The following is a 16,124-nucleotide window of genomic DNA, read 5'->3' on the forward strand; positions in this document are numbered from 1 at the left end:
CACAGAACAAAGATTTTAAAATACACTATAAATGAACCCTCTAGCATTGACGCTGGCAGGAGACTTTAGAAGTTTTGCCTTTTGTAGCTGTTATAGGGTATTCAGAAATATGTGTGTCAGTCCAATTAGCTGACTTTCCCTATACATTTAGACATGGCACAATCATTTAACTTTGAAATTGTGTTTTTATCCAAAACAATCTGTACTTCTCATTTGCCAGAGTGCATTTCCCAAAGCTTTCCAAGTTGCTGAAAGGTGACTTTTTGGTAACTTGTTTGACTGTTCAAACACAATTTATTTCTGCCACCTGTTATTTTTCTCCCTGGATTTTTGAGAAGTTGTTTCTGGACCATTTGTTCACCCTATAAAAGCCTCCCCTTCTGTGTGTAGTTGACTCTGGGTTTGACAGTTCAGTAAATGCACAATGAGAGTTCACTCAGTGCCAAAAGCTGTGCAGTTTATTTTTTCGAGGAAAATGCTTAAGCTGAATGTGTGTAACTCTCCATCTGTTTATTGAAGAATATACTCCTTTGTTAGCATGACCATGGTGATAATTTTCATTTTAAAGGATAGACTTCAGGAAAACAAGAATGTTCATAGTACTCTTTTGGGGGTATTTTAGGGTGATTTAGGAGAAGGCAGTGGCACCCCACTCCAGTACTCTTGCCTGGAAAATCCCATGGATGGAGGATCCTGGTAGACTGCAGTCCATGGGGTTGCTAAGAGTCAGACACGACTGAACGACTTCACTTTCACTTTTCACTTCCATGCTTTGGAGAAGGAAATGGCAACCCACTCCAGTGTTCTTGCCTGGAGAATCCCAGGGATGGGGGAGCCGGGTGGGCTGCTGTCTATGGGGTCACACAGAGTCAGACACGACTGTAGCGACTTAGCAGCAGCAGGGTGATTTAATTAAATAAAAATTATTTTTGAAATGTCTTTTGTGACAAGCTGAAAAAAAGCTGAAATTATTCTTTTAAAGAGAAGATGTTATCCCGACGCTTTTGCTCACGTTTAAATTGTACAAAGATCATAGCATCTTCCCGAGTCACTAGAATTCACATCACACCCCAGCTCAAGAGCTTTGCAGCTTGTTGTGTTCACCTGGAATATCCCAGACTGTTACACATAGCCTCCTACAATTCTTCATCTCTCAGTCCTAAAACCTTGGTTCCTGTTTAGAATCAGCCCGTTCTGTTAGTTCTAATCATCATGACGAGTCTCCATGTGTTAAAGGTCATTAAGGATCCCTCGAACTTCCAGGCCGATGCTGTGGGCAGTCTGCTCCTGACCTCCCTGTGTCTTATCCTAGTCCTGGGGGGTCCTGGGGTGTAAGAAGTTTCTCCCCAACAGTAAAGCAAACAAATTAATAAAAAGTGTGAGACAAAATACTTTATAACTTGTAAATAATGGTTTATAAAGAAATATTGTTACTAGTGAGATACTCACTAGTATCTCATTCTAAAGGAGATCAATCCTGGATGTTCCTTGGAGGGACTGATGCTAAAGCTGAAACTCCAATACTTTGGCCACCTCATGCGACGAGTTGACTCACTGGAAAAGACTCTGATGCTGGGAAAGGTTGGGGGCGGGAGGAGAAGGGGACGACGGAGAATGAGATGGCTGGATGGCATCACCGACTCTGTGGACATGAGTTTGAGTGTACTCCGGGAGTTGGTGATGGACAGGGAGGCCTGGCGTGCTGTGATTCGTGGGGTCGCGGAGAGTCGGACACGACTGAGCGACTGAACTGAACTGACTGAGTGAGATACTCAGTGAGAACCCTAGCACAGTGACAGCTATTATTAGCAAGAAGTTTTTGAGCAAACTCTGGGGGCTAGTGGAGGACAGAGGAGCCTGGCAGGCTGCAGTCCACAGGGCTGTGAAGAGCCAGACACGACTGAGCGACTGACCAACAACCACAATTTTGGATCAGATGAGTGATCAACATTGGTTGGGGCTGGGTCAGTTACATGTGCAAGTGCTTCATGCACTCTGGGCAAGGACAAGAAAAAGCTTCTCTCGAGACTTGGAAACAGAGCTCTTCTAGTTACACCTGGAATCCACAAAGTGATAATGATCTCATCACGTATGAGCATTGAACAATTTAAAAAATATCCACTGGGCAGAAACAGTTAAATAGGTTTGCAGGTGGGAGATACACTGAGCCTCATCGATGGTGTTTAAAGAGGAAATTTCTTCTGTACTCAGCTCCGTTGAGTCTGTTCCTGGTGTAGCTCTGTTTCCTGGGTTCAGCTTCTTCTCCGAATTACGCTTTCTTCCTCCTTCTGGCTCAGCTTTTGCACCATTGTCTCGGGAACTCCTGCTGCTGAGCATGGCTCCATCTGCAAATTCACCTTCTTGGGTCGTTGACTCTGTCCTTGTTAACTGAGCATTAACTGGCCTTTGCCATCTCGCTTCAGTCTCTGGACTTACTTGGAGTCAGTCCCGTTCGCTTGCAATGTCTTGATAAAAAGATATTCACTTTCACAACATTCACAAAACCATAGAGATTTAGAGAGGCGATAACATTGCCATCCTCTAGTTGAAGAAAAAAAGGCAGAGAAAGTGCTCACAGGTGAAATGATTTGTCTCCATCCACTTTGGGTTCAGATGAGTTACATCGTTATCTGTAAATCTATGACAGTTTCCTTTCCTACGGATTTTCAGCAGCAGCCACGTGAGAACTGAAATATAAAATTCATCTTGTGGTTCTGTGAATATGTTTTCTTCCCTGTCTGCTTGAGTCCTATGGTATTATTTGCCAGCTTTAATATATTGAAATAGTTGAATATATTCAGTGTGATAGAAAGGATTTTAAAAGATAATTATCATCAAACTTTCATTTTCTTAGAGAAGTTGGCTACCTTCTATGAGGTCAGTGCACATGACTTCATTAGTCAGAATATCTCCATGACCATTGGAAGTTTTAGAGGCTAAGGTAGTGATTCTTAATTTTTGGTCCAGGATCCCTTTGGGGATCTGATGAGAGCCTTGGAGCTCTACCTATGCAGACAATTGAATATATTGATATGAAATCAAAGTTTCCCTCTATTTTTGGGTAATCTGTTAACACTTCGAAGCTTCTTAGGCCCACACTGCAGTTTAAAACATCCTGATTGGTGACTTTCCTTGTGGTCCAGTGGTTAAGAATTCATCTTTCAATGAGGGGGACATGGGTTAGATCCCTGGTTGGGGAACTAGATCCCACATGCCATGAGGCAACTAAGCCTGCGTGCAATGACAAAGCTCTTGCATGCTGCACTGAGGCCTGATGCAGCCGAAAATAAATAATTAAAAAGTACTGATCTAGACATGTGGTATTTATGCTAATTTACAGCTTAATAACATTTTATGTGTTTTCCAGGTGCCTCTACAAGGATGAAATTTGTACACGAGAAAAGCAAACATTTAAAGGACTGATGTTCTTGGAACAGTTCTAACTAATAAAAACTTCCCTATTGTATCACTGATGTTATAGTTCAAACAGAAGCTTTGAAATGCCACTTTTGGTAAGAGTCGAACCATTATTTTAAGCTTTGTCCTGCAGCTTGAATGAGTGGGTATTCTGTTATCTGTTGGTTAAAACCAGAGCTTGTGGTCAGGTCAGCATGAGGGCAGGAAAACAGACGACTCAGCTGGAGCCCCAGCCCCATGATGATTGATTGTGCGTGAATCACAGATCTCCGAAATGAAGACAATTTTCCTGGGGACTGAGATGTTGCCTGGAGGAATGAGTTTATTGCTTGACCTCAAATTGGCATTTTACTGATGCTAACTGGTGGTTGTGATTATTATTAATTTATGAAACAAGCTCATAGACTTTTAGCTGATACGGGAACTTCCAGAACACAAGATCTAAGCTCTCATTTTACAGTTAAAAATAGAACCTCCTTATGATCCAGCAATCTCACTTTTGGGTGTTTATCCAAAGGAATTGAAATCAAAATCTTGAAGAGGATCTGCACCCCCCAGGTTCATTGCAGCTTTATTCACAATAGCCAAGACATGGAAGTGGTCTGTTCACTGATAGACATATGGATGAAGAAAATGTGGTATGTATGTACAATGAAGTATTATTCCAGCTTAATAAGAAGGAAACACTGCCAGTTTTGGCAACATGGATGGATTTGGAGGATATTATACTAAATGAAATAAGCCAGATACAGAAGGACAAATACCTTGTGATATCACTTATATGAAGTCAAAGACCTAGAAGCACAAAATAGAATTGTGATTGTCAGGAGCTGGGGGAGAAGAAATGTGAAGGTATTACTAATCAAAAGGTGCAACATTTCAGTTATTTGAAATGAACAAAACCAAGATATCTACTATACAAAATACTGTCAAATCACAGTCTGCTTCAAGAATACAGGATTTTTTGTTATATCATTTTCTACATGTTGGTTATGTAAAGAGAAATTTTGTAATTAAACGCCACAAAGGCTTAGGCTAAAACACAAATGTTATTTTAAGCATTAATAAGGCATAGTTATTTATTCAGAATAATTTGCTCTTATAGTGATTGTGTCAGGGCTGTAAAGAGTGTGTTGTTGTTATTATTTAGTTGCTGCTTTGTGTTTAGTTGTTCGTTGTGACCCCTGGACTGTAGGCTTCCAGGCTCCTCTGTCCATGGGATTTCCCAGGCAAGAATACTGGAGTGGGTCACCATTTCCTTCTCCAGGGGTAGATGTTGTAGGGAGGAGTAATTATCTTTTATAAGAGCTATAACCATTGAATTTTTATGGAGGAAAACAGAATGATCACATATTAGAAGAGTGTACATTAAAATGAAGACACTTGTGAGAATGTGATGCATTTTTACCAAATGTAAAGACCGTCATCTTCGGTATAGTTTTGTTTTATATATAGCTGAACACCCTGGTAAGGTGGATAGCACCTCTGAAGCACACCTTTCGCTCCACAAATGACACAGAGAGCCCAGTCTTTCAGAACAAGAACAGCTGCTGTGTTCTTCGGAAGCATAGTTTAACATTTCTTGTCTTATTAGTCTATCAACCTGCTTTCCACTCTTTTTCAGCTAAAATTGCTGTCTGACACATTTTCATTGATCATATTTTCCTTTGCCAATGAATTTTCCTTTGTCCTTGTTTCCTTCCTAGGCTCTGGTGTCTCTTTTGTGGGAACAATACCTTCAAGCTGTGTTCCTCATGTGGTGATTGAACTAGAAGGGATGTTATTCATTTTAATGTCATTATTTTTTAACCTTCATTTCCTCGCCAACACGTAACTTTATATTTCTTACTGTTCCTTTTGTGTTGATGTGTATTTATTTCTAAACAGGATATTTCCCTCTGGAGCATCTTTATTAGGTCATAGCAGGCTTTCATACTTGCATTAAACTGTTATGAGTAGCTCTGTGTCTTAAGCATGAATGTCTTATCCATCATTGAGTGTGGTTGTGGAAAGAGGCAGTGCAGGGTTGCTGAGAAGCTCAGGTGGAAGAAATCAGACTGAACTCCCTTTGATCTGGCTGAAAGTGGGTGGTACTTCTTAGCTATTTAATTTTGAGCATCTCATTTAAGAACTCTAAGCCTTAGCTTCCTTTTATTGTTTTAAATGAGGATCATCATGGTAATTTACCCGGCTGACCCTGTGATCTGGGGATGGCACACATGGACCACTTGGCAAGAGTAAATCCTGAGATAATAATACTTAAATATTTATTATATTTGTTGCCATTCTTATCATTATTTTGTAATAATTATTTCCCTGATTACTTTCTGCACAACTTTTTTTTAAAAAACAGCTAATTTAAAATGGTGTGTTTTTAAATACAAAATTAAATTTAGCCAGTGATACGAAGTATCATTAACTTTATTTCTTTGACCTTTCTTGATCTGTCTGGTTTATCTTAAAGGACTTTCTAATTTTATTTCTTAAGTTAAGCCATAACTGGCTGTAAATGGTAAGTATTTAAACTTGTAAATATTCTCTAACTATAAAGTTGATATTTCAAGGATTTTATTTAAGCATCTTGTTTTCTTCTTCAGAAACCCAATTAAAATTCTTTAAGAATTTAATGTTACAGGGGATGGCATAACTAGCATTTTACTTTTGAATTTATAGGTACTTTGAAAATCTAAAAATTTTGACTGGAACAAAAGAACACATGAATGGACTGTAGTTATGGGAAGCAGATCAGTGGTTTCCTGGAGCCAGGCATGGGCAGGGGTAGGTCTGGATGCAGACGATTTGAAGGTATTATTTGGGGTCATGGAACTATTCAAAAAAGATCTTCACGACCAGGATAGTCACGATAATGTGATCACTGACCTAGAGCCAGACATCTTGGAATGTGAAGTCAAGTGGGCCTTAGAGAGCATCACTACAAACAAAGCTAGTGGAGGTGATGGAATTCCAGTTGAGCTATTTCAAATCTTGAAAGATGATGCTGTGAAAGTGCTGCACACAATATGCCAGCAAATTTGGAAAACTCAGCAGTGGCCACAGGACTGGAAAAGGTCAGTCTTCATTCCAATCCCAGAGAAAGGCAATGCCAAAGAATGCTCACACTACCACACAGTTGCACTCATCTCACATGCTAGTAAAGTCATGCTCAAAATTCTCCAAGCCAGGCTTCAGCAATATGTGAACCGTGAACTCCCAGATGTTCAAGCAGGCTTTAGAAAAGGCAGAGGCACCAGAGATCAAATTGCCAACATCCGCTGGATCATGGAGAAAGCAAGAGAGTTCCAGAAAAACATCTATTTCTGCTTCATTGACTATGCCAAAGCCTTTGACTGTGTGGATCACAATAAACTGTGGAAAATTCTGAAAGAGATGGGAATACCAGAGCATCTGACCTGCCTCTTGAGAAACCTGTATGCAGGTCAGGAAGCAACAGTCAGAACTGTACATGGAACAACAGACTGGTTCCAAATAGGAAAAGGAGTACGTCAAAGCTGTATATTGTCACCTTGCTTATTTAACTTCTATGCAGAGTACATCATGAGGAACGCTGGGCTGGAAGAAGCACAAGCTGGAATCAAGATTGCTGGGAGAAATATCAATAACCTCAGATATGCAGATGACACCACCCTTATGGCAGAAAGTGAAGAGGAACTCAAAAGCCTCTTGATGAAAGTGAAAGAGGAGAGTGAAAAGGTTGGCTTGAAGCTCAACATACAGAAAACCAAGATCATGGCATCTGGTCCCATCACTTCATGGGAAATAGATGGGGAAACAGTGGAAACAGTGTCAGACTTCATTTTTGGGGGGCTCCAAAATCACTGCGGATGCTGATTGCAGCCATGAAATTAAAAGACGCTTACTCCTTGGAAGGAAAGTTATGACCAACCTTGATAGTATATTAAAAAGCAGAGACATTACTTTGCCAACCAAGGTCCGTCTAGTCAAGGCAATGGTTTTTCCCGTGGTCATGTATGGATGTGAGAGTTGGACTGTGAAGAAAGCTGATCGCCGAAGAATTGATGCTTTTGAACTGTGGTGTTGGAGAAGACTCTTGAGAGTCCCTTGGACTGCAAGGAGATCCAACCAGTCCATTCTAAAGGAGATCAGTCCTGGGTGTTCATTGGAAGGACTGATGCTAAAGCTGAAACTGCAATACTTTGGCCACCTCATGCGACGAGTTGACTCACTGGAAAAGACTCTGATGCTGGGAGGGATTGGGGGCGGGAGGGGAAGGGGACGACAGAGAATGAGATGGCTGGATGGCATCACTGACTCTGTGGACATGAGTTTGAGTGAACTCCGGGAGTTGGTGATGGCCAGGGAGGCCTGGCGTGCTGTGATTCATGGGGTCGCAGAGAGTCGGACACGACTGAGCGACTGAACTGAACTGAACTATTCCATGCTATCGTTGTGATGCTGGTTAAAAGACCTATATGTTTATCAGAACTAATTTATTTGTATACTTAAACCTGGTGAATAGTTATTGTACCTAAATCATTCCTCAATAAGGCTGACCAAAAAGGACAAATACAAATATCTCATTATTATTTACCAGATATTTCTCTGAATTTACTCTCATTCCTGTTTTCATTTGCCATATCTGTCTTCTTATAGAGTGGCTGATAGTAAGCCTTGAAGTTAGACGTAAAATGCCTCTGAGTTCTTATTTTAAGAAATTGTTTGCATTTCCATATATATTTTAGAATTAGCTTGTTCATTTCAAGCCTCCCTCTCCTCCCCTTTGAAGCCCTCTGAGATTCTGATTTGAATTACATTGAATCTGTGGGTCAATTTGTTGGGACATCTGTCACCAAACCCACCATACATGTATTTAGACCAGGCAGAATGAAATGAGTTACTTGCTTTTTTGAGACAGTGCCTTTAGCTTTCTATTTTGTGTTGGAGTACAGTTGATTAGCAATGTTGTGTTAGTTTCAGGTGTATGGTAAAGTGATTCAGATATACTTAGACACATGTATTCTTTCTCCAACTCTTTTCAGAAATGGGTTAGTTTTAGTAGGACGTTTTTGTTGCATTAACAGTTTGGGTGAAATCATACTCCATCTTCCCCAGATAGTGGCATCGCCTGTACCTCGGGTGCCACAGCTGGGCGACCTTCCTGGACCTGAGGCTTTTGGGGGTTGGTGTGCAGCTTCGCGAACTGCACTTTGATCCTATTTCTGAGCATCATTAAAATTCAGTTTCTAAGCCCCTCTCCAGGAATAGTTTTGCTCTTGCATTATTTGTGTCTTTCCAACTGGCTCTGTAAGCAGGTCTGAGATACACATTTGGTGGGAAACAGCGATATTATATTCTCCGTGGTTCATACCAGAGCACCTGGCTGGGAGGCAGGATTGGTTGCCCACTGGGGCACCGTGGCAGGGTTTTTCTGATCAATCTCACAGCCTCATCCTTTTTCCTTGCTGACATGCTCCAGCAGGAACCTCACTCTGGGAGCCATTTATGGGCACTGCATGAAAAGAAGCTTTGAGGACCTTCCATCTCTTCACCATCCCAGACAAAATCTGTATGAGATCAAGAATAACCTGACTGTGAAAATGTCTAAGTTTGTTCTTCAATAGGAAGTGGATGTCAGGAACAGAACTGTTCTCTGATACCCTTGGGCTCTCTGAGGCCTCCTGGGGGATGCCAGACTCTCACACTGAGAGCTGGTTGATGCCAGGGATAGAGTGTCTCCTGACTGGTCACTGTGCCCACACGTGAGTGCTGCTGCCCAGGGGATCAGAGGGGAGGTAGGGCTCTCTGGGGCTTCAAGCAGATGTCTGAAGAGGAAGAGCCATGGGTCTGAGTAGGTTTTGAAGTCATTCTGTAAACAGCAGTTGCTGCCACTTCACCTACATTTGAGTTTTTTATCTTACTTTTAAAATTTTATTTATATGTATTTTGGCTGTGCCAAGTCTTTGCTGCTGGGCAAGCTTTCTTTAGCTGTGACAAGCAGGGGCTACTCTCTAATCGTGGTGCATGGGCTTCCCATTGCAGTGGCTTCTCTCGTTATGGAGCACGGGCTCTAGGTGAATGGGCTCAGTAGTTGCGGTGCCCGAACTAGAGCACAGGCTCAGTAGTTGTGGAGGATGGGCTCAGCTGCTCCATGGCACGTGGGATCCTCCTGGATCAGGGATTGAACCCAAGTCTCCTGCACTGACAGGCTGATTCTTTACCTCTGAACCACCTGGGAAGCCCTGTATTTGAGGTTTTAATGGGATTTCTTTTTCTGACTTCCGTTTTAAGAGGGCAGCCTGTGGATTAGTGTTCTTAAGTTAAAACCCTCATCCGCTCTGCAGGGAGCCTGGTTGTGGTCCCAAAGCAGGACTCACCCAGCCTGAATGAGGTGAGTCACCCAGCAGGTGTCACCCAGTGTGTTGAGACCACCTGGCAAGCTTGTGAAAGCAGCACATCTTGCACCAGCCCCGCAGGCCATCCGGGTTGTAGGCAGGGCTGCTGGTGGGGACATCCTCTGTCCCTTCATTTTTTGTTACATCCTTAAGTGCACCTATTGACATCTTTTTGGCACCAGCTGGCTGAGCTCACTTCATCCTCGTTTCTGCCTCCTTAAGTCCTGTCCTCGGTGGTCTGTCACTTTCAGCCCTAGGGCAATGATCTTAATAACTTAAAGATGAGTTCAGCGACCTTTTTTTTTATTATTAATATTTTAATACACTCATGGCCGTGGTATTGCAATGGCTCTCGTGTTTCCCTTTCTCAAACCACCTGGCACACAACCACCGATCAGATGCAGGAGCTGGGCACTCGTGTGTCAGCTCCTTGGCCAGGATCTGACGGCCAGTGAGCTGGAATCCGGGTTCAGATTTGTGCTTCCAGACTCTCCGCATGTTGCCTTCTCTACATTCCCACCTCTCTCCAAAGCCAAGGCCAAGCTGCCTCTGTCTCTCCCCCTGGGCTCCCACTGTGTCACTCTCCCGGGGAGGCCTCTACTGCCACTTCCAGGTTGTAAGGATCACGGGGACCTATGTTTACTCTAGCGACCACGGTTACCACGTTAGGTGTTTACGTGCAGAGACCTCTCGGCCCCTTGGACAGCTGTCCTGAGCCCTAGACCAGAGCATCTCCAGGTGATAAGGATGGTATTTCCCCACAGAGCTGCTGTAAGGAGTAAGCAGGGCGATCTTATGAAGCAGCGAGGCTGTGCCTGGCAGACAGTACGTGCAGCAGAGGAGTCTGTTCTTACTGTTGTTCTGGGGACACTCTTGGAGGAGGGAGTGTGTACCAGGTACGGGCTGGAATCCGAGGGTGGACAGTGGGTCAGGGGAACACAGCAAGCAGATGGGAGCACGAGGGCACCTGTGGGGCCAGGTGTGGAGGCTGAAGGGTGGTGGGTTGGAGGCCTTCAGAACTGCCTCATGGCAGGCTGGACGGGGCATGAAGTTCTAGATCCAGGTGGGCCTAGATGATGTGCTAAGGTGTTTTGTTGATAAGGAGGTGCTGAGAAGTGATTTAATGCTTCAGGAAGACTTTCTGGCAGCTATTCAATAAATGTTTGCATGTGTCCAAACTGAGAGGTAGGTAAAGGAACTAGTTTTAAAAAAGAGTCAGAATGAAGACAAGCGCATTGCGGATGGAGTCGGGGCGCTGGAGGCCACAGGGGCCCTGCATGGGCAGGTGTGGACGAGGGCGGTCAGCTGAGTGAACAAGAATGCTGAGCCCTGGGTGAGGCCCCAGCAGGGCCGTGGAGGGACCATGCCAGGCTGGGCCAGAGGGGCCTACCGGACCCCTGGCGAGGGGCGGTGCTGGCAGGCAGCTGGAAGCTCAGGTGTGACCTGGGAGGACACAGTGGGACATGTGGTCACGATGGTCACCAGGAGCCCCGTCTTTACACAGCACCTACCTGGCCAGTGTGGTGTCCATTCAGTCTTGTGCTGGGGGAGACTGATTAGCAGGGCACGTGTTGTGTTTGGAAATGCAGACGCAAGTGACAGGAGGAGTGGCAGGTCAGCAGCAGAAATAGACGAGAAGGAGGGGGAGGAAGGGATGGGAAGGGCGAGAGGGGAGGGCGGGGAGGAGGAGGACAGGCTTGAAAACAGATACTGTTGGTGTCTGTCCCAGAGGCAGACACCCTCCTTGACCACAGGACAGCTTTCCTCACATCTGTTCTAGATGGATCTGTAACCTCAGCTGCAGTCAGGTAATGGCTTACACAGTCCGGGCTGAGTGGGAACAAGGGCACTGACCCGGTGACCATCTCCCACCGTGAAATGATACAACCTCCAGATTCTTTATCAGGCCTACTGGCAGGGCGGCCCCTCTGAGGTGTGGTTATGCCCCATCCTTCCTGCAGGTGGCGATGTTCCCTCACAGTCCACACCTGCCCGCCTGCCCAGTGCCTGCACCTTAGCAAGATTCCGAGGACGCGTTTTAGTGAAATGAGGGTGGCATTTATAAATTTTTGGTGACATTCTTAGTTTCACGAGGAGGATAAACTATATGTGGAGTAAAACTTCAGATGGATAGATATCTGGATTTTTGGTAACTGCCCCCCTCTACAGATTTGTAGCCACTAGTGGGCTGTCTTACTTGAAGCAGTGTGCCTGGGTTGGCTTTCTTATCTCTTATTTGCACAACTCTTCTCTGGTAAGAAAAAATTGAAAACACCGTGATGCTGGGGAAGATTAAAGGCGGGAGGAAAAAGGGACGACTGAGGATGAGATGGTTGGAGAAGGAAATGGCAGCCCGCTCTGGTGTTCTTGCCTGGAGAATCCCAGGGACAGGGGAGCCTGGTGGGCTTCTGTCTATGGGGTCACACAGAGTCGGACACGACTGAAGTGACTTAGCAGCAGCAGAGGATGAGATGGTTAGGTGGCATCACGGACTCAATGGACATGAGTTTGAGTAAACTCCAGGAGTTGGTGATGGACAGGGAATCCTGGGGACAGGGATTCCTGGGGACAGGGAATCCTTGGGACTGGGTGATGCAGTCCATGGGGTCGCAAAGAGTCAGACATAACTGAGTGACTGAACTGAACTGAACTGAACTGAACTTTCCTGGTAGCTCAGCTGGTAAAGAATCTACCTGTAATGTAGAAGAGCCCAATTGGATTCCTAGGTTGGGAAGTTCCCCTGGAGAAGGAGTAGGCTACCCACTCCAGTATTCTTGGGCTTCCCTGGTGGCTCAGATGGTAAAGAATCTGCCCTCAATGCGGGAGACCTGGGTTCGATTCCTGGGTTGGAAAGATCCCCTGGAGGAGGGCATGCAACCGACTCCTGTATTCTTGCCTGGAGAATCCCATGGACAGAGGAGCCTGGAGGGCTACAGTCCATGGGGTTGCAAAGAGACGGCCACGATGAGTGCCTAAGCACAGCATTAGGCTGGATATGTATTTCTGAGTATGTGTGATTATAGAGAAAAGCAGAAGGATGGCAACCCCCAAAATGATACAGTTGGTAATTACTGGGTGGTGAAATTTTTAACAGTTTTTTTAAAATGCACTTTTCTGTATTGTTTGAATTTTTCTCAAGCTATATGCCATTTTTTAACAGCTTTGTTGAAGTATAATTTACATACCATAAAATCCACCCATTTAAAGCAGTATGTAATTTTTACAAAAGCCATGACACCATTAAAAATCATGGGCAGGTCAGACCAAAAAAATATGGCCTTCACAGAACATGCCTTCCTGTACTTCTCCTATGGTGGAAAAGTGGAGGACTTTTAGGAGATTTTTTTGGATGAAGGTGACACATAAACTCAACCAATGATTTTTAAAAAACAAAAAGCAGCATTTGCTTTAAAATTGTTCTTCTTTCTCAACCTTCTGGGATTGCACTGTATCAAGAATAGTTCAAGCTGCCTTCATTTCAATAAAGCAGGGTGTGCAATTCAACAATTTCAGTGTTTTCTGGAATGGTTTGGAGCCTTTGCATTTCTAACCTTAAACTTTTTCAAAGATTCCAAAAGTTTCAAGATTGAAGCCTTGGGTTGGAAAACTCCCCAGAGCAATTTCCTATGAAATTGTGCTGTTTCTATTTCAGGAGAGAAAGAGTGACCACATGATAGAATGTGATGATTTCCTATTCAGTAACTAGGCTCAAACTGAAAGAACAGCATTACAAGGACACATGCCAACTGTTCAAATGGTACCTTTGGAAAGATAGGTAGTGAATTAATTGAGGAAAGCGTTTTATATTAACAGCTGTATTTTTTACTTATTGGTTGTATCAGGAGAAGAATTCCACATCCACAATGAAAGTGCAATGTCTCATGTTTATATGATGTCCTTGACTCCACTCCAAGTGGGAAGTTTTGCCTAAAAGCTAAGAATTGTGCTGCTGCTATTTAGTTGGTAAATTGTGTCTGACTCTCTGGTGACCCTATGGGCTGTAGCCCACCAGGCTCTCCTGTCTGCGGGATTCTCTAGGTAAGAATACTGGAGTGAGTTGCCGTTCCCTTCTTCAGGGAATCTTCCCGATCCAGGGATCAAACCTACATCTTCTTGGCAAGTGGATTCTTCATCACTGAGCCACTTGGGAAGCTCAGAGGTGAGAGTCAACACGATCTTTGAAAAGCCTAGAGAAAGAGATTTGAGGAGGTTTTTTTTAAAATTGAAATATAATTGACTTACAGTATTCTGTTAGTTTCTGGTGTACAATGTAGTGATTCAGTATTCTTACACATTACAAGTGATCACCATGATATTCAGTTACCATCTGTCACCATACAAAGATATTAAAATATAATTGACGGTATTTCCCACACTCTACCTTTCATCCCCATGACTCATTTGTTTTATACCTGGAAACGTGTTTTTCTTCATCTTCCTCAACTGTTTCATTCACCACCTCCCTCACACTTCCCACTGGCAACCAAATGCTTGTTCCCTGTATCTGTGAGACTGTTTCTGTTTTATATGTGTTCCTTTGTTTTGTTTCTTAGATTCTGTATGTTGGTGAAATTATACAGTGTTTGTCTTTTTTTGTCTGACTTATTTCACTTAGCATATTATTTTCTAGGATCATCCATGTTGTTGCAAATAACATCTATATCAAGATGTTATTATTATGTATGGCTGAGGAATATTCCAGTGTATACATGTATCACATCATCTTTACCCTTTCCTCTCTTGATGGGCACTTAGCTTGCTTCCATATCTTGGCTATGGCAAATAATGCTGCAATGAACACAGAGGTGCAAGCATCTTTTCTAATTAATGATAATATGTTTCTTATTCTTTATTTATGTGGTGTTTCATATTAAGTGATATGAAGATGTTGAACCATCTAAAGCAGGTTTTTAAAAAGTTCATATCTAACAGTTTAGCTGCATTGCCCTTTTAGAGAAAAGCAGATTTCCAGTCCAATTGTCCATGACCTTCCAGCTGTTAATAAAAATAATTTCTAAGTTCTATGACATGTTTCTCAGGGAGAATAACTTTGATTTCATAATAGCTAATATTCCCTAGTGGCTCAGTGGTAAAGAATCCATCTGCCAATGCAAGAGATGTGAGTTTGATCCCTGGATCAGGAAGATACCCTGGAGAAGGAAATGGCAACCCACACCAGTATTATTGCCTGGGAAATCCCATGGACAGAGAAGCCTGACTGGCTACAGTCCATGGGGTTGCAAGTCAGGCATGACTGAGTGACCTTTGCTGAGCTTGGCAGCATTTCTAACATGGATGTATAATCTTGGAGATTTTCCTGTTTCAACCTTTATTTTCATCTGTGGAACATCAAAGAGTTTTCTGATTTTCTAGGATTAAAAAATACCACAAATCAATCTAGCCTGGTCTTTTTCAGTCTTGCATTGATTTTAAATTCACCACCTTTCCTTGCTCAGGCTCCCTCTTGGCACGAGGGACCTGCTGTACAAAGAGGGCAAGCTCACATGCACTCACCTTAAACTGTGACTTATTTGTACTTAGAAAAGATGAGCATGTTAAGGAAACCTATGACAAACCCAGACAAAGCACACTGCCTGCAACCTCCGAGAAGAGCTCTGCTAAGAGACAACTCTGTGGCCTTGGAGACGTTTTCTGGGGACACAGCCCTGCCGTGATGGGAAGATAAACGGAGGAACTCACTACACTGAGCAGAAGCAATCTGCTCACAGTAACCCAAACCCATGCTACGTTTCTTTTCATTTTGGGCTAAACTCTACAGGAGTAGCATGGAGAATAAAAACAGCGCTTTGCCTGTAGCTGTTCATTTCCAAGGACTCAAAGCATACAGTCATTAATATATTATTGATTAGATGCTGATTCTGGCATGGTGGAAGCAACAGTTACAATTTTTCAGAGGGCAGTTAATCTCTGTTCTTCCTCTGAGGCTGTTTGAAAGCTTGTCACCAGGTAGGAGAGAGAACAGGTTTGTGTAAAAATGTTCCTGGTGAAACATAGAAAGTGCAATTATACATATAATTATATTATCACTCATCTTTGATGCGCCACACAGAGCTAGTAGGATGAATTTTTTCTGCCCTCACATTTTAGAAAGAGCAACCTACTGCTCTGGCAAAGAAGCTAGATCAAGTCTTAGGAACCACAATGGAGGCAAAGTCAAGTCCATCAGAAACTAATAGGGAAGGGTTTTATTAACTGATACTGCAGTTTTCTGAGCCATATTCTCTCTATATATATTATATGCATTGTTGATTTTAAACTAGTCTGGGTACAATAAAAGCACCTTGTATTACGTTATATAATTCATACTTGGATTTA

This window comes from Moschus berezovskii, chromosome 16, assembly GCF_049115385.1.
Source record: "Moschus berezovskii isolate FMDL1 chromosome 16, NW_MosBer_1.0, whole genome shotgun sequence".
NCBI classification, from domain to species: Eukaryota; Metazoa; Chordata; class Mammalia; order Artiodactyla; family Moschidae; genus Moschus; species Moschus berezovskii.